A 20,347-nucleotide genomic window follows, 5' to 3' on the forward strand; every position below is an offset into this window, starting at 1 on the left:
TTTCTAACATGTAAGTTCTCTCAGCTGTGTGTCTGCCCAGGTGTTTAAGCTTCTGCAAACATATATGGGTCAGGACTGTCATAAAGGGGAGGTAAATGAGGTACCCAGGGCAAAAAATGTAAGGACGTGCTCATTCTCAGGTGCCAGCCCTGCATTTTATGGACCTGCGGGGAGCAGCACCTTCAGTTTTGTGTCCCAGATACCTCAGTCATGTCACCCTAGACCAACCCTGACACAGATAGGATGGAGACCTCTGCTTCTGATAACAGCAGACAGGGCAGTTTGAATCAATCCACCCACTAGACAGAGTTAATAATAATAATAATAATAATAATAATAACAACAACAACATCTATATATATATGGCTGGGCGCAGTGGCTCATGCCTGTAATTCCAGCACTTTGGGAGGCCAAGGAGGGGGGATCACCCGAGGCCAGGATGTTGAGACCAGCCTGGCCAACATGGTAAAACCCCATCTTTATTAAAAATACAAAAATTAGCTGGCTGTGGTGGCGGGTGCTTGTAATCCCAGCTACTCAGGAGGCTGAGGCACAAGAATCGCTTGAATCCAGAGGTGGAGGTTGCAGTGAGCTGAGATCACGCCACTGCACTCCAGCCTGGGCAACAGCGTGAGACTCTGTCTCAAAAAAAAAAAAAAAAGAAAAAAGAAAAAAAGAAAAAATATGTACGTATATTCACACACACTTGTATAAATATATATACAAATATATGTATGTATACACACAGACATATATGCACACAGATGCACACACACACACACACACACACACACACTACTTCAAGACATGAGAGAGCTAACAAGTAGTAAAAATTCAGCAGAATCTAGAGGCCCAGGGAGATGAGACTAGTATCTGGTAAATCTGGTTGTGATGAAAGGCTAAGAGGTTGAGTGGTATTTTTGTCACTCTCATAGGGCCAGAGGCACAGCGGTTGGAACTCATGGTTTGCCAAAGAAAAGAGGCCTTGGTGAAAACTCCTTACTCTTGGTTGGAACCCTGAAGGGCTGTACCCTAGAGGTAAGGGTGAAATGGAAGTAGACAAGCTCTGGCAGAGACTACCTCCTAAGGCCTCCAAATATTGGGGTTATCAAAGACTTTAAAATAACTCTGCTTACCATGTTCAAGGAAATAAAAGACAAAATTGAGAATTTCAGCAGACAACTAGAAATAATAAAATGAAGCAACTGGAAATTCTAGAAACGAAACAAAACAAAACAACAACAACAGTAACAAAAAACACCAAATTAAGAAGTTGGCAGATGGGCTTAAAAGCAGATTAGACAGAGTCCAAAGAGAACTTGGTGAATTGGAAGATGGGTCAGAAGAAAATAGTAAAATCCAGAATGAAGGCACAAAAGGTTGGTAAACTCAAAAGAGAAGTAAAAGACTTGGGGCATGTAATGAGGTCTAACTGGAGTCCCATTAGAAGAGGAAGGAAATGTGGCAGAGGGGATATTTGTAGAGATAGTAGCTAAAAATGTTCTGAAGCTGATGAAAACACCAAGCCATACATTTAAGATGTCCACAAACCCCAAACACGATAAATATAAGGAAATCAGGCCAGGAGCAGTGGCTTACCCCTGTAATCCCAGAACTTTGGGAGACCAAGGTGGGCAGATCACTTGAGGTCAGGAGTTCAAGACCAACCTGGCCAACATGGTGAAACCCCATCTCTACTCAAAAATACAAAAATTAGCTGGGTATGGTAGTGTGCTTCTGTAGTCCTAGCTTCTCAGGAGGCTGAGGCAGGGAGAATTGCTTGAACCCAGGAGGTGGAGGTTGCAGTGAGCTGAGATCACGCCACTGCACTCCAGCCTGAGTGACAGAGCAAGACTCTGTCTCAAAAATGAAAAAAAGAAAGAAATCAATACCTGGGCATGTTCTAGAAAAATTGCAAAAAAGCAAACCAAAGAGAAAAAGCTCTCCTTATTTGGCCTCACAGTGGGAAAACTATCTGTCTACCACCTCACCCTATGTGGAGGATTAGGAATCATCTGACACCACAAAACTTTACTCACTATGCTATGGCTGCCTTCTTTTATAGTCTAGGGAAAGGCAGAAGCACAGAATGAGAACTGGGGGTGGGAGGGTCAGGTTTACTTCTCTTGGTAAGCCTCTGAGATAGGTGTCTGAACTCAAAGTTGGGTGGGCTCTTTTTAAAACACAGAGGTACTCAAGGTATCTTTGGTGTCGGCTTTGGGTCCTGGTCACAATTCTGGGGCATTGGTTCATTCATTTGACATATATCTGTTGACAACCTACAAATGTGCTGGGCACCAGGAATATATCAGATTTTAATCTTTGTCTTCATGACATATTATGATGGAGTAAGACAACAACAAACAAAATAAATAAAATATTTTTTATGTCAGATGGTTAGAAGTCCTTTAGAGAAAAGTGAACAGGGAAAGGGAAGAGGGAATGTTGCAATTTTAAATAAAGTAAGCAGAGATCACCTTACTGAGAAGACAGCAGTTGAGCAAAAATCTGAAGGAGGTAAGAGAGTGAGCCAGGCCGATGTTTGGAGGTAGAGTACGGCTCTTACATTTTGTTCTATTATAAGTACATAGATTAATCAAATATTATGAATCGCAGATAAAAAATGCAAGAGTTAGAGGAGTTGTTTCTATGAACACCAAGGTAAATGCTTTAAACTTGAAAAGATGAGTTACAAAGAAATGCTGTGCGATAAAGGGACAAAAACTGAGAAATAGGTAAAAAAAAAATTACAAATCTGGAAGAGTGCTACACTCAGGTTACTTTACATGTGCCTTTAAAGTAATTGTAAAGAAATTACTTGTAAAGAAATTGGAATTGGATATAAAAAGTAATGTATTATGATTTTGGTTTATGCAAAAATGAGAAAGGGAATTCCATTAGGACTCTTACGCTCTTCTCCCTGCATCAAAAGATTGGTGGACAAATGGCATTGCTTTGTTTTAGGTTAAATGAAAACATTTAAGAAATGAATGCATTATGTTTTATGATTCTTCACTTTGGCTTTCTTGAATAAGCCACCCACTACTAGTTCTGATATTGGAAGCAAGCCAATTTGCTGAATATCAATAGGCTGAAAGCGATTTTTTCCTGAAAATCAATATGTCAAACTGACATTCTCCCTCCTTGGCTAAAGCCTAAATCCATTCCGTTTTTTTTTTTTTTTTTTTAATTTATTGGAGTTCACTGCAGAGAAGAGGCAGGAGAGGGAGGGAATCTGTGAAAAAGAGGACACAGTGTGAAGTCAATAAGCCAAATTCAGGAAACTTAGCCCAGGTTCAGATGGTAATTTACTGTGAGAGTTTGGGCAAGTCATTTTACCTCTTAGAACCTTGCTCTCTTTATCTGTATCATGGGCACATCACAGGACTTACCTGATAGAGTAAGGATTAGATGAGGTGGTGCATATTAGATGCTTAGTACGTTGCCTGGCATATTGTAAGTGCTAAGGAGTGAGGCAACTATAATTATTTTACTATCCACATGCATTGAAACTTGAATTGCTACAACTGTATTTTGGTGGCAGGTCCTCTCTTCTAAAACCTGGAGTAGACAGATTGGAGTAGACTCAAAGGACAAAGGGGCATTTTACCAACAGGAACAAAATCAACACTAGGAGGAGACAGGGAAGCATTGACCTTAAGCGGTAGATGTAATGGTCATCGGTGGGGTCCCATGTGTGTTCAGCCGACAGAACCTGATTGTGAACTAGGAAAGGTCAGCCCCAAACTCTGCAGTCTTGCCTGGAATTGAAATTGGTGATCAGAGGCCCAGACACCAAACATTTGCAGGTGGACCTGGGAAACGGTACAGTTGGCACCATCTCCAGATATATTATTCTGGATTTTGAGATATGGATAAAGAGATGACCCTCATGATGTTGAACTCCAGTGTACATGCCTTCTGGGTCCTGCAACTCGCCTGTGGTCTGGCCTTATAGCATGCCCTCCTACTTAGCATTTCCTAAACTTAGTTCTGCAGTGTTTCTTAACATGATAATGAATGTTCTGTTAAAAAGTTCCCATGTCATATTCATTTGGGCTATATAACATACTATAATAACAATGATTATGGCTAGTATTTTTGGAGGAGAGGTGACCATTGTGTGCAGGAAGCCTATGAAGTATTTTCCAGAGCTTGTCTCTTTTAATTCTCTCAATATCCCAATGAGGCAGATACTGTTAATATCCCTATTTCACATATGAAGAAATGGAACATCAACAAGCAAGGCCAAGAGTGGTGGCTCATGCCTGTAATCCCAGCACTTTGGGAGGCCGAGGCAGGGGGATTACCTGAGATAAGGAGTTTGAGACTGGCCTGACCAACATGGTGAAACCCTGTCTCTACTAAAAATACAAAAATTAGCTGAGTATGGTGGTGGGTGCCTGTAATCCCAGCTACTTGGGAGGCTGAGGCAGGAGAATCACTTGAACCCGGGAGGTGAGGGCTACAGTAGCTGAGATCATGCCATTGCACCATTGCGCTCCAGACTGTGTAACATAGACTCTATCTCAAAAAAAAAAAAAAAAAAAAAAAAGCACACAATGATGCTCAGAGAGATTAACTTAACCAAAGTTGCACAGCCAGTGAGCAAAAGAACAAGAATTTGAATCCAGTTTTTGACCCCAAAGCTTCTGCTTTTAAGTTGAACTAAGTTTTTATTTTAAAATCCTTGCTTTACAGTGAGATGACCAGGGAATGTATCCAATATCCCATCTAGTAGTATTTTGAGCTGAGTATAGGTCATCATTTTCAAACTTAGAAGAATGATATTGAGGTAAATGGAAAGCATGCTCTTTCCCTGTTGGCATCTGTGATGGTTCATATTGAGTGTCAATTGATTGGATTGAAGGGTGCAAAGTATTGTTCCTGGGTGTGACTGTGAGGGTGTTGCCAAAGGAGATTAACATTTGAGTCAGTGGGCTGGGAGAGCCAGACCCACCTCAGTCTGGGTGGGCACCATCTAATCAGCTGCCAGCGCGGCTAGGATCAAAGCAGGCAGAGGAATGTGGAAGGACTAGACTGGCTGAGTCTTCTGACCTTCATCTTTCTCCCATGCTGGATGCTTCCTGCCCTGAAACATTGGACTCCAGGTTCTTCAGCTTTTGGACTCTTGGACTCACACCAATGATTTTCCAGGGGCTCTTGGACCTTTGGCCACAGACTGAAGCTGCACTGTGGGCTTCCCTACTTTTGAGGTTTTGGGACTTGGACTGGCTTCGTTGCTCCTCAGCTTGCAGACGGCCTATTGTGGGACTTCACCTTGTGATCCTGTAAGTCCATACTCCTTAATAAACTCCCTTTCATATATACATCTATCCTGTTAGTCCTGTTCCTCTCGAGAACCCTGCCTAATACAGCACCTTATGTCTATTTGAAAAGATGGCAGCTGTTTCTGTCTCCAGAGTCAACGTGTGCCCTGTCTTTCATATTTAATCAATAATTAGCATACCATAGGTTCTGAAAAGTCCTGCAGTAAAGAAACCTCTTTACATCTGTATAGTAAATATATATATTTTTAAAAAGAAACCTCTTCACCTTTCTTTAGTACGGCTTACTTTTCCTCCAGACTCCCTTCCTTGCCTCCTATTTTCTTTCAAAACAGTTACTAGCATCCACAGGAAGAGTATTCCATGAAACACAGTTCCAGTAATTCTTTTTTGTAGGGGAGGCATTGAAGGCTACACGTAATGTGTTTCCCAAATGGGTGGGGGAGGCGGGCGAGAAATCCATTTTATCATGCATCCCCTGCTGGTAGTGAATAGGGCAAGAGTTCTTTCTTTACATAAAGGGCAACATAAAATAAACCAGGACCTACCCAGTAAAAATCCCCTAGAAGTTATTGTTCTAGGGATTAGCTACGTGGAATTTCACAACAGGGAGGGCTTTGGCAGGAAATGGCAAATCGTGATTTATTGATATACCCTAAAATGTTCAGTGTCTCATAAAGGGAAACTTGACAAGAGGGAACCTCTTAAGAGTCTTGGATGACATTTGCTTGAAATTGGCTTATGGTATTTTCATATCTCCTTTGCAGACCCAGTCCTGGATGACTACATGAGTAATATCTTGCTTTTGAAAGCTTTTCATTCTTTATATGATTTTCTTAGTCCTTGGCAAGATTGCTTAGGGGGGCTGTATTCATTTCTAATCCGTGGAAAAGAAAGCATCTCTCTTCCTGAGACTCTAACTTCTGCAAATCATGCAGGATAATGATAATGTCAAGCAGTTATACACACTTTAAATAGCTATCAATGTAAATATAAACTGTAAGGCACATGAATAAAAAAGCTCCTTGGACACTCCAGAAGGGAAGGGAAGATTAGGGGAATGTTTGCAAGCACTCAAAAGATACAACCCATATAAATGGGTTATTGAAAAGTGGTGTGGCAGGAGTATTAGCTGATCATGGAACTAGTTCCCTTTGAAAAACGGACAGACTACATTTCCCAGCCTCCCTTGCAGTAGGTGTCCCATGTGACTGAATTCTAGCCAGTGAAATGTAAACTAATAATATGGACCACCTGGCCCATAATAATCTCCATCCAAAATCCTTCCTGTCCTATTCCCACACTGTTAACCTTGGGAGCCCTTTTGTTTTGGAAGATGGTGAAGTCAGGAGATAAAAAGGTCCTGGGGTTGTGAGTTATTGTTTGGAGAACGTTGCTCACCATTCAAGAACACCTGCTTTGGAATATGTGAGTGAGAAGTAAATTTCTATTGCTTTTGTGCTTTTGCACCCTTTGGGAATTGTTTGTTACTGTGGCTGGAAGCCTGGACAGGGAGTTTGTACTTGGTAATGGTTGGTTGTAGCACTTCCTGAGAAAGAGTGTCATGCAGTAGAAAGATCATGGGCTGCAGAGTGGGACAGATAGGGGTTCAAAGCTTGACTCTGTCATTTGCTTGACTCCGTCATTTGCTTGACTCCCTGATCTTGGGCAGGTTCCTTAATCTCCCTCAGCCTTAGCATTTTTCCTTTAGGAAATTAAAATAATGGCCAGGTGCAGTGACTCACGCTTGTAACCACATCACTTTGGGAGACCGAGGAGGGTGGATTACCTGAGGTCAGGAGTTCAAGATCATCCTGGCCAACACAGTAAAACCCCGTCTCTACTAAAAATACAATAATTAGCCGGGCGTGGGGGCACACACCTGTAATCCCAGCTACTCAGGAGGCTAAGGCAGGAGAATTGACTGAGCCCAGGAGACAGAGGTTGTAGTGAGCTGAGATCCTGCCACTGCACTCCAGACTGGCTGACTCTGTCTCAAAAAAAAAAAAAAAAAAAAAAAAAAAGAAAGAAAATAATACTTAACCCATAGGCTTGCTTTGAAAGTTAAAGAAAATGCGTTTAAACATATCTGGTGCATTGATGGTTATATTGTAAATGCTCAATAAATAGGTAGCTGTTGTTATTGACTTTTCCAATCACTGTAAAAAGAATGTTATCTTCCTACTTTGATTCTCCAGGTTATAATAGTGGTCCCCTGCACAAATTTCATCCTTAGATAAACTAAACAAACATCACAAAAAACAGAGAGGGGAAGAAATTGCCATCTTCTTTTCAGTTCACCATCATTGTAATTAAAGTTATTTAAATAACCATCAGCTGAATGTCTCCTCCCTTTCCAGGCAGGCTCCGTGAGGTCAGGAATTATGTCTATTTCGGTCTGATGGGTATATCCCAGCCTAGCACATAGCATCACACAAAGTGGAGCATCAATAAATACTGAGTTGACCAGGACATGAATCCTCCACCTGGAAATCTTCGCAGGGCTCCATAAACCCTGACCCCATACATAATCCTAGGAATGATACCACAAGACCAGCTGGGTCAAAAATGTCTTCATCACTGGCCTGCCTAAAATGATACCTTGAGAGTCACTTTTTGGGTTTTAAGCAGAGGTTACAAAAGGGTAGCCTATACCCCAAATCCAGTTCATCAGTACATTTTGTCTGTTCTGTACTGTGTTTTAGAAGTTTGAATTTATTGCCAACATTTAAAACTTGGGATACTTCATGTAAAAAGCCATATTTTCTGCTTCTATTGAAAAATCAGTTCTCTTGGCAACTCTGGACGTGATTCTGACATGGCAAGAGTTATCTGGAGTTGACTAGCAGTTCCTTCACTTAGGACATGCCCTCTAGTTCCCCCTGAAGCCCTGTCAGGTCTACTCCAGCCCACATTTATGTTACCAGCCTGGTTCTTGAGTTTGCAACCGTCTCTATTATCTCTTAGTTCACCCATTCAATCATTCATTCATTCAACAGATACTTAGGTGTTGATGAAAATGAGGGATCCGAAAAACATTACACATGCCTCCTAATCTCAAGGAGTTTATAGGGTGGTTGAATAATAAGAGACATACACATATAGTCAACCTTTAAGAAAAGTAATCAATTGATAACAGAGTTCGATTGTAGTGGGTTAAATAGTGTCCTCCCCAAATTTACATCCACCTGATCCTCAGAATGTGATCTTATTTGGAAATAGAGTCTTTGCAGATAGAATTAGTTAAGATGAGTTCATACTGGATTAGGGTGGGCTGTAAATCCAATGATTGGTGTCCTTATAAAATGAGTAGACAACAGACAGAGACACACAGAGAAGAGGGTCATCTGAAAGTGGAGGCAGAGATTGGAGTGATGCTTCCACAAACCAAGGAACTCTTGGGCACAGCAGAAGCTAGAAGAGTCATGGAAGTCTTCTTCCCTAAAACCTTCAGAGGGATCCTGGCCCTGTGAACACCTTGATTTCAAAATTCTCTCCTCCAGAATTATCGCAGAACAAATTGTGGTTGCTTTAAGTCATCAAGTTTGTGTTAATTGGTTATGGCAGTGCTAGGAAATTAATACACCAATAATATAAAAATATAAGAAAATGTTATTTACATACATAATATTAGATAGTTAAAAAGAGAGGCCAGGCCTGTTGGCTCATGTCTATAATCCCAGCACCTTGGGAGGCCGAGATGGGCAAATAACCTAAGGTCAGAGTTTGAGACCAGCCTGACCAACATGGAGAAACCCAGTCTCTACTAAAAATACAAAATTAGCCAGGCGTGGTGGTGCATGCCTGTAATCCCAGCTACTCGGGAGACTGAGGCAGGGGAATCACTTGAACCCGGGAGGTGGAGGTCGCAGTGAGCTGAGATCGCGCCATTGCACTCTAGCCTGGGCAACAAGAGCGAATCTCCATCTCAAAAAAAAAAAAAAAAAAGAAAACAAAAAAAGAGGTGGTTGAAGTTACGCTTAAACTCTTCGTGGAAGGGGTGAGATCTGAAGGGAGTCTTCAAAACCCAGTAACAAGGAGAAAAAGAAAGAATCAGCCCCCAAGACTACATTGCAGTCACGAGTGTAAGTATTGGGGTCAGACGGGTCTGGACACTAATCCAGCTGTATAATCTTAGGCAAGTCAGTGAATATCTTTAAGCCTTCCTTTCCTCATCTGTAAAATGGGAACAGTAATACCATGCCTGTTTGTAATGAGGATTAAATAAAGCATGTACAGCATTTAATACAGTGCTGGCAATTAATACATGCTCAATAAATGGGATATTATTATTATTTTGAAAGGATGTATGGATGACAGGCCCCGTTAGGAACAAATATACCATAAAGCATGCCACTTAATAATACTTCACATCTCCACAGCATTTATGCTGCAGTCTCCACTTGCCCCTCTAGATTCACTTTCTCTTTCTCCTTCCCACTGTGTTCCTTGGAAGGCTAAACTATATGGAGAGCATCAACCAAGCTCCCTTGCTCTCTGGCTTCTTGCTGAATTCAGCCAATAAGGAGGCAAGTGGCAGGGGATTCAAGGAAAGGAGGAGAGAAGGATCAGGCATTCTCCCTACCTGTTGCCAACTTCATTTTGTGTAGTAAGCATGTCTTTTTATTCTGATACTTCAACATCTTTGGGCCTTGCTGACGCTAAACAGAATGCCTCTCCCAGGGTTGGGCAATTCTTATAGAGAGCAAACAGCTCACTCCAGCAGTGCAACTTCCATATGCAAATCAACTGATAGAAGCCCATCCCCCTACACATTTCCATATGCAAATCAATTGATAGAAGCCCATCCCCTTACACATTTCCTGTATCAGCCTCCCACACTCTGGGCCACTACCCACCTGCCCTAATCACCCCAGGGTCCAGTACCAGAGAACTAGAGACAGCCTATATGCCCCAGAGCCTACTGAAATTATTCAAATGAGCTAATACTACACCTGCTTACCTTGCCTCGCCCGTTTCTTCCCTCAGAAATCACAATAAAGGCTCTTAACGTCTTCTTCCTGCTCCCTCTGCCTTTTGACCGACCATGGTGCTGCCCCCATGTGGCCCTGCATGGCGTGGCAAGCTCCCTCCACTTGGGATCTGTGGGTAACAAACGATCTTTCTTTCTTTCTTTTTCTTTTTTTTTTTGAGATGGAGTCTCGCTCTGTAGCACAGGCTGGAGTGCAGTGGTGTGATCTCGGTTCACTGCAACCTCTGCCTCCCGGGTGCAAGCATTTCTCCTGCCTCAGCCTCCCAAGTAGCTGGGACTACAGGTGTGCACCACCACACCTGGCTAATTTTTGTATTTTTAGTACAGACGGAGTTTCACCATGTTGGGCAGGATGCTCTTGATCTCCTGACCTCGTGATCCGCACGCCTCGGCCTCCCAAAGTGCTGGGATTACAGGCATGAGCCACCGCACCCGGCCCACAAACGATCTTTCTAATGGCAGGTGGTCTTCACCATCCCTGAATATAATAAAACCTACATTTTAAAACACCCTGCTGGGATGGGGTTTGATTATGGCCATGTTCTTCCACCTGTGGCCGCAGCTTCTGTCGTACAGCTCTTGTGAGGTTCTGGTCTCATACTCTTCCCCTTCAACCCTTAGTGCTTTCCTGGTGGTAACAGCTTTCTCTGCTACTGTTAAGTCTCTGAATGGCTCCCTATCAATCATTTTCCTACCTCTATAAATAGTCCTTTCATTAAATATTCTTCAAATAACTCTTTGAGTGTGCCACCCAGGGCTATGAGTGATAAGCACTTTGAAGTTTCTACAGCATTCTCACATCCTTCATATCTGAGATTTATAATCTTTGTGAATTGGGCAGGATCACTCTCATTTTGTCAATGGGAAAACACATATTCTGAGGGGTTAAATCAACCTGCTCAAAGTCCATCTTTCACCCCCATATCCAGTACTCTTTCCAACTTGTCCCACTCACTGGGTCTGTCTTGTTCACTGTTGTATATCCAACTGCAGTGCCTGGCATGGACTTGTTGCTCAATTAGCATTTCTTGAACAGAATAAAACAAATGACCAGAAAGCAAGATCTTGAAGGAATGGGACGGAAGATGGGGAAAGTCTTTCTTCATGTAGGGAGTCTAGGATTACCTTCAGTACAACGCGTAGAATATAGTCGGTGCTCAGTAAATACTTGTTAAATGTTGAATGAATCAATGGGACTTTGGAGGTGGCCTTTCTGGGGCACCACAGCAATGATCTGTGAGCACTGGGTGCTTAATGTGGCAGTGTCTGGAAGGAAACTGTCAGATATAAGCCGCATTTGCTTCCCAGTCTGACTGGACCTTATTCTACCTTTTCTATTCCGCCACTGTACAGAACAGGGAACTTGACCAAATTAAATCGTGCTAGTTTCATCCCTACCTGGTGTTCTGCCCACTCCCTGCCACCTATGCTGTGGGCACTATAGATATTGGTTTGCAGAGGTTAAAAAGCTGGATGTGAGTAAGGTTGGCAGCTGATGGCTAACAGGCCTGAGGTCTTCGGCATTTGAGCTTCCCCGTGGGATCTGTATTCCTGTGGGGGCACCTCTGTGAGTCACACAGGACTCTATTAACAGAAATTTTCCAAAGAATAGGAAAGAGTGATGGAGGAATGGGTGTCAACCTCATCTCATTATTTACTTTGGTTATAAAATGAGTCTTTCTAAGGTAACATACATTGGGGGCCTTCTCGCAGTGCTGCTTGGTGACACTCCCTATTTTGTTGAGCAGATACTCCCTTGGTACCTCTGCCTGATTAATGACACCGTCAACCTGGCTCTGTATGCCTTTCATGTCTCCTCCGGTCTCCTGCAGAGCTGCCTGACTGGCTTCTCACCATGGTGATAGTGGACAGAGTCACTTTGTTGCAAATTTCAAGGTCACCTCCTCTCTGTTACCCTTCCCCCACATACATACATATACCACTGAGACTGGTTCACTTGAAGCAGTTTTGAGATTTAGGCTGCTGGGTGAAAACTCTAAGACCCCTCAAGAAAAACCCTGCACACTAGCTTCTAAAGATACCCAAATCTTCTGAGAGAATTAGCGTTGGTTCTAAGAACAAAGCCTAGGGATGGTGTGAGAGAAAGATGGGATTGGATTCCCAGGCAGTAGAGTAGGATGATTAAGATCATGGAATCAGATGTGTCTGGGTTTGCTCTTCCTAAGTATGTCACCTGAGTGTCTAAGCCTTAGGGTTTTCATCTGGATAATGGGGATAATTGTATCAAGTCATAAGTTTACATTGGAAGGTGACTGAGATGAAGCATGTGCAGTACTTTGCGTATAGTAGCTGCTCAGTAAATATGAGCTCTATTACTGTTACTCATAATATAATACTTAGGCCATTTCCCCAAACATCAGACCAGGTAAAGCAAGCTGTTACTACAATATGGGAGAAAGGTCTTGAAAACAGACACATTACTGAGAATGCTATCCTGGGCCCACAGTCTTGGAAAAGTTATTCCCGGCAACAAGACAGGAGGCTGTACGAGGAGTCAGGGACTTAGGGTGTAGAATCAGGGCTGAAAACAGAAACCTTCTGAGGTTTTAATACAAAACGAAGTTAACACAGGGGGTAGGTTACACAGATGAGCAAGCAATGGAGGAGCCAAACTAACATGATGAGGCAAAACTCAGAGATGGGTAACGGCAGGAAGCTGCTATCTCTTCTAGGCCAGAGGAACAGAGAGAGGGGATGGTGTGACCAGAGTCCAGGAGCTGAAGTCACCCTTTGGACGCTGGAACCACAGAGAACTTTCTGGCAGGAGCTAGAGTTACAGAGGAGACACAGCTGCTACTAGAGATAATGCCTGAGGCAAGGAAGAAGGGAGAAAATGACATTGACTTCTCTCTTACTATTTCTCCCACCTGGGCTTTCCATTGGCAAAACCCAGCCAAAGCCAGTTAGCAAAGGGTTCTGGGAAATGCAGTTTGCCCAGGTCACCTAATCCCATTTTACAGAGGTCATCTGTATTCCATTATACAGAGCTGAGGAGAGGAAGACGGGGCATGGAGCTGAGGGGCAACACGGTCCAGGTTTGGTACAGGGGTTGAAGTAGAGTTGCCAGGAAAAATACAGGTTTCCATGTAAAATGAGAATTTCTGATAGCAAAACAAAATGTGGTGTAAGCATGTAAAAATTGTATTTCATTCATCGTTTATCTGAAATTCTCATTTTGCTGGGTGTCCTGTGCTTTTCTGTATTAAATTTGGCAACTTTAGGTTAAAGGCAATATTGGAACCATTGGAGGGCTCCAATTCTCAGGCCAAATTAGGTAGAGGACAGGTTAGGAAGAGGAAGGAGAGAAGAATGAAGATACCTTGAAGCTCTCATGAGGTCTGACAAATGGATTAATGCTGCCTCAGTTTGTCTTAAAGGGTTTCATTCATTTATTCCATTGTTTACCTATCCATCCATCCTATATCCACCCATCTATTCATTCCTCCATTCTCTCTCCCTCTTTTCCTCCCTTCCTCTGTGGGTTCATCCATTTATTCATTTATTTCCTACCTACTGAACACCTGCTGTGTGCTGGTAGTATGCTGGGGGCATTGGGAGTATCTTACTGAAGAGACAGTATCTCCCCTCAGGCAGCTTACATGCAAGACAAGGATGCAGATATCAAACTACAGAGTACATGAGAAACTACCCATTACAACTTTAGCTGGGTTTGTGAATGATTGCACAGAAAGCCCAGACAATCAGGGAATGCTTTCCTGAGGAAGTGTCATTCGGACCGAGATATAGGGGATTGGTAGGAGTTAATTAGGTGAAGGAGAGCTGAGGGTGAGTGCATCTAAAAAGACATAATGGCATAGGCAAAATTGGGAGGGAGTTTGGTGTGTTTGGGGGTCTAGAAGAAGGTCCATATAGGTCCAATGTGAGGAGCAAAGCGGGGAAGTGGTACAGATGAGGCTGGAGAGGTCAGCAGGGTGGGATGGCTGTGTGTGGTTGGCAGATTGTACAGGGCACAACTCCAGGGCTTGATAGTCACATCATCATCCGGAAAATGGTGTGCCCTGGAGTTCCTCAAAATACACCAGCATGGCCATGTGTAGCATTTCTCAACCAGAAAGTGCGGAAACTTACGAGCCATGGTAAGAAGTTTGGGATGTTGTTTGTTAGAGCCACAGAGGTGGAGTGACTAGATTTACATTTTAGAGAGAACCTTTTTTTTTTTTTTTTGCTAGGTAGAACATGGATGTGGTGGGCCTGGAAGAGAAGAGGGTAGACCCACAAAGACACCTTTGTAGTCATCAAAGTGAACAGTGATGGTGGATTGAACTAGGGCGTTTGTGATGAACAGAAAGAGGTGTGGGCAGAGAGGGGTGAGATCTTTAGGTGGGAGGAGAGACCTTATTTAGACATGCATTAGATGTGGTGCTCAAGTTTCTGGGGTGGCCAGGTGGGTGGATGGGTGGTGGCAGTGTTCCCTGTGATGGTGAGCATAGAAACTGTAAAATCATTAGAGAAATAAAACAAAGCATCACAGAATTTTTAAGGCCAAAATCCAAATACAGTCAGCCAAATCCATCTCCTATGTCATTTTATAATCAAACTCAAATAAACTGCTTGATTTATTTGGTGCAAATATGTTCTTGATATATTGAATTGTTCATTTTCTCACTTCTTTAGGAAAGTAAAGTCCTACCTCACGACCATTTATCCATTTCTTATTGTATACTAAAACAAAAATAAATACATTAAAGTATTACTGGATTGAGGACCATGCACAGTGGCTTGTGCCTGTAATCCCAGCACTCTGGCAGGCCGAGGCGGGAGCACCCTTTGAGGCCAGGAGTTCCAGATAAGACTGGGCAACATAGCGAGACCCCAGTCTCTGCGAGCAATTAAAAAATTTAGCCAGAGGAACAGAGAGAGGGGGTGGTGGTGCATGCCTGAAGTCCCAGCTACTTGGGAGGCTGAAGAAGGAGGTTCACTTCAACCCAGGAGTTTGAGGTTAGAGTAAGCTAGGATCATACCACTACACTCCGGTCTGGGTGACAGAGTGAGACTCTCTCTCTCTCTAAAAAAATAAAAATAAAAAAATAAAAAAAATGGTTACGGTATTTATTCTAAAATACACATTTAAAAACATTGTGTCATCTAATAGTTGGGATGTCATTTATGGCCTCTTATAATCACTACCAGCTACACAGCCATTTTTATGTGGTTGTCATTGTCTGATGAGTTGCAAATTTTGTTCTTATTCTAGGTGGTCTGACTGGACAACTCAGCTCCATAATGTGTCAGTTAACAAACTGTTGACAAGGACCATTTGAGGAAGAAATATGAATTCCAGTTGTTGTCTGAAAAACTCCCATTGATACTTCTGGTAAGATTAAGAACGTGCCAGCATTAAAACTTGCAGACTGAGGTGAACAGCATGGAGGAAAACTCTGATGACAATAGTGGAACCCTCTATAAAGAAAAAGCTGTTATCACCAATTCCATGGTACAGTGGATGACACGGTGTGGAAAAACCAAAACAAACATGGACCTCCTTGGCTGTGAGTCAAAAGTGATTTAGAATTGGATTCTGAACACAAAGGGGTTTTAGGAACATGCTACCAATTTGTTTTGCTTCTATTTCCCCCATTTTTTATGAGTGTGTAAGAACAATGTGATAAAAATGTGAACAAATTAGTCTAAGAGAGCTCTTAAAGTAGGTATAAAAGAAAAAATATAAGTGACAAGAAAGCCTTGTGCCATAGTTTAATTGGTAGTGATTTTTTCTTTCTTTGGGCTACAGAAAATAGGAATAAATTGACGTTGAATCTCACAAACATAATGTTGACTGATAGAAGTCATAAACAAAAGATTACAGGATGTATGATGCTGCTTTCATAAAGTTCAAGAAAGCAAGTAAAACCAAGATGGATTGTTTTAAAAGTCAAGATAGATGCTATCTTTTGAGGGGATGGAGGGAACATGGCGGGGCTTCGGAGAGGCTGGCACCGTTCTATTTCTTGACGTGGGGGACAATCATACAGGTGTTTGCTTTGTGTTGCTTTTCACTGAGGTGTTGCTTTTCATTGAGTTGTGCACTTATGTTTCATACATTTGTCTATATATGTGTCATGCCTCAATACAATTTTTGAATGGTGTGTCTTGTCATTGCTATCATCTTAGATTTGATGAAACGCAGAGATGTTTACCTGTGTGTATGTGGGTATGGGTGTGCTGAAGGGGAGCTTTGCTTTTCTCTATTTCCTTGTATGTATGTTCCCCTCGTAGGTCATCTTGCTTTGAGAATTAGGACTATGTAGCAGGAATATAATTATAAATATGTATATAGTTATAACAAATATATGCACATATATTATAATCCCTACATATACAGATGCTTCTCAACTTACTTCGGAGTTACCTCCTGACAAACTCATCGTAAGTTGAAAATATTGTGAATCAATAATGGATTTAATATACCTAAACTACTGAACATCATAGCTTAGCCTCACCTACCTTAAATGTGTTCAGAAACACCTACCTTAGGCTACTGTTAAGCAAAACCATCTGGCAACACAGTACACCGTAGAGTATTCATTGTTTACCCTCGGGATCACGTGGCTGACTGGGGGCTGTGGTCCACTGTGGCTGCCCAGTGGCGCAAGGATATGGTACCTACATGTCACTAGTCCAGGAAGGAAAAGATTAAAATTCAATTTTTTTTTCCTATGCCCAGCCTATGTTTAACATGTTGAAGAACCTCCAAACTGTTTTCCACAGTGGCTGTGGAAAAACACTTCTACATTCCCATTGTCAATGTTTGAGGCTTCCAGTGTCTCCACATCCTCACCTCAAAAGCTTTATCTAATTTAAAAATAGGCTGGGATTAGGTTGTTTATGGTGCTGGGATTAGGTTGTTTATGGTGCTGGGATTAGGTTGTTTATGGTGCTGGGATTAGGTTGTTTATGGTGTTGAGATTAGGTTGTTTATGGCACTGGTGCCTAGTGGTTCCTACAGATGCTCTTATAGTCCAGAGAACGTATTTATATCATCTTAAATTTTCTACTCTGAATGTAAAAAATTTCTACTTTCTACTCTGTTGAAATTTCTAAATCCTACTCTGTTGCCCAGGCTGGAGTGCAGTGGCATGATCACGGCTCACTGAAGCCTCGACCTCCCAGGCACAGGTGATCCTCCCATCTCAGCCTCCTGAGTAGCTGGAACTACAGGTGTATGCCACCACAGCTGGCTAATTTTTTTTTCTTTTTCTTTTTTTTTTTTTTTTGTAGAGATGGGGTTTCACCGTATTGTCCAGGCTGATCTTGAACTCTTGAGCTCAAGTGATCTTCCCACCTCAGCCTCCCAAATTGCTGGGATTACAGATGTGAGCCACTGCACCTGGCCAAAATTCAAAATTTTAAGTAGGTTTCTACTGAATGTGTGTCACTTTCACACCATCATAAAACTGAAAATTTAAGTCAATCCATTGTAAGTCAAGGACTGTCAGTATAACAGATACATTTATAATAACTATATATATTATAAATCTATAATAAAATATATATTATAACAAATATATATATAATAGATATAGCTATTAATACACCCCCACACACTATAATTTTTGGCTTATAAAATAGGCTCTTGTCAATTCAAAAGGAAGGGGCTGAGAGAACACAGAGTTTATGCCATAACTGCAAATATAAGAGAACAGAGAGGGAGCAGCAGACATTGCTTATTGTCTACTTAAAGCGAGAGTCACTAGGCCTGGTGGAGTCACTAGTGGAGACAGTGGTGGGCATAAAGAGGCACTGAGAAGAAGACCACATGTGGCAGAAATCAGGCAGAGCACAATAGAATTAACATGAAGATACATCCAAGCGCTCTCTGAGGCCAGTGCTAGGACTGGTATATAAAAGCCTAGAAGGAGCCGGGAGCTGTGGCTCATGCCTGAAATCCTGGAACTTTGGGAGGCCGAGGCAGGTGGGTCACTTGAGGCCAGAAGTTTGAGACCAGCCTGACCCACATGGTGAAACCCTATCTCTACTAAAATTACAAAAATTAGCCAGGCATGGTAGCATGTGCCTGTAATCCCAGCTGCTTGGGAGGCTGAGGCAGGAGAATTGTCTGAACCTGGGAGGCAGAGGTTGCAGTGAACCAAGATCGAGCCACTGCATTCCAGCCTGGGCAACAAAGCGAAACTGCCTCAAAAAAAAAAAAAAAAAAAAAAAAAAGAAAAAAGAAAGAAAGAAAGAAAGAAAAAAGCCTAGAAGGATTATGGTGTTTATTTCTAGGTACTAGTATCATATGTGTTTTTTAAAAATTATTTTTGCTTCCTTGTATTTTCTAAATCTTCTACAATTAGCATATATTATGTTTGCATTAAGAAAAAAGTTTGGTTTTTTTTTTTTCTGTTTCAATGACTTTATTCTGGATATTTCACATAAATAGAATCATATAGTATGTGACTTTCTGTGTCTGGCCTCTTTCACTTAGCAGAATGTGTTCCAGGCTCATCCACTTTGAAGCATGTAACAGTACTTCATTCTTTTCTTTGGTGGAATAATATTCTATTGTATGGATATAGCACAATTTGTTTATTCATTCTTCTGTTGATAGACATTTGGATTGTTTCCACCTTTTGGCAACTGTAAATAGTGCTTCTATGAGCATTTGTAACTTGTTGAGTCTCAAGAATTTGAGTACCTATTTTCAATCCAGTTGGATATACACTTAGGAGTAGAATTGCTGGGTCATATGGTAACTCTACATTTAACTGTTTTCTTTTTTGAGACAAGGTCTCACGCTCTTGCCCAGGCTGGAGTGCAGTAGCGTGATCATAGCTCACTGTAAGTTTAAACTGAGCTCATGCGATCTTCTCTCCTCAGAGGCCTCCTGAGTAGCTGGGACTACAGGCAAACACCACCATGGCTGGCTAATGTTTTAAAACTTTTTTAAACATAGAGATGGGGTATTGCTATGTTGCCCAGCCTGATTTCGAGCTCCTGAGCTCGAGCAGTCCCCCTGCCTTGGCCTCCCAAAGTGCTAGCATTATAGGCATGAGCCACTGCACCCAGCTTATGGTTAACATTTTGGAGAACCTCCAAACTGTTTTCCCCAGTGGCTGTGGAAAAACATTTTCACATTCTCATCATCAATGTATGAGGGTTCCAATTTCTCCACATCCTCACCTTAAAAAGTATTAATATATCTAATTTTAAAATATAGGCTGCAATTAGGTTGTTTACGGTGCTGGTGCCTGGTGGTCCCTGTGGATGCTCTTACAGTTCAGAGGGTGTATTTATATTATCTTAAATTTCCTACTCTGAATGTAGTATTCCTAACACCAAAGGCAGGGCAGGCACCCAAAGTTTCCAGCTGAGAAAACTATATGCAAACTCATCATTGAGAATGGTTCAAGCTTTCAGTTGTCTTACCCCTTTTTCGGTGTCTTGTGTAGCATAAGTATTGACTGTACAGAAGTTTGTACAGATGTGATCTGTTGGAGGCAAACATGAATTTGATTTAAAATGCTCCCTTTTTTTTTTTTGCCAGTGGCAGCAGCTTTTCTTTCAACTACCACCTAGAAGAGCATTTCAACATATGGCACCCACCTCCATCCCTCTGTGAGTGCCTTGAGGACAGTTAGATATGTAGAAAAATAAAACATAGTTTATGCCCTCAGGAAGCTCACAGTCTCCTAGGGGAAGCAGATTGTATGAAGCTAATCAAAATACAGTGTGATGATAATTATGATAGGGAAATGGAGGGACATATTTTTCTTCTTCCACTCCTTGTGGCATATATTAAGGCTAATATAGCAGTAGGAGATAGATGTCCTTTTAGTATAATCATGTGTAACATATGAGCTAGCTGGAGGTTAATCTTGGGAGTGTGACTTTGCTGATTGCTTTTTTGATAATCCACTGTAAGGGAGCCAGGGTGAGTATCTCTTCTTCTTCCCTCAAGGGATCTGGGTTCCCTTCCACTCTCCAATCTCTCACCCAACAGTAGAACACAAGGAGGATCCCAGTGGCTGAAAAACCACCCTGGAAACTGAACATATGAGGAATGAGCAATGACTGGAATAAGTAG

The 20,347-nt window shown here is 41.9% G+C and overlaps 1 long non-coding RNA gene across 2 annotated transcripts in view; it reads left to right on the top strand.

Moving 5' to 3' along the window:
• LOC123567599 (uncharacterized) overlaps nucleotides 1–16,407 on the top strand; it is an 87,019-nt gene extending 70,612 nt beyond the window's left edge. For both annotated transcript variants that reach the window (XR_006690656.3, XR_012420727.1), the window contains one exon: nucleotides 15,518–16,407. This is a non-coding gene — a long non-coding RNA (uncharacterized lncRNA). The remainder of the gene's footprint in view (nucleotides 1–15,517) is intronic.
• Nucleotides 16,408–20,347: the final 3,940 nt, after the last annotated feature.

This window comes from Macaca fascicularis, chromosome 11 (assembly GCF_037993035.2).
Source record: "Macaca fascicularis isolate 582-1 chromosome 11, T2T-MFA8v1.1".
Classification (NCBI taxonomy): domain Eukaryota; kingdom Metazoa; phylum Chordata; class Mammalia; order Primates; family Cercopithecidae; genus Macaca; species Macaca fascicularis.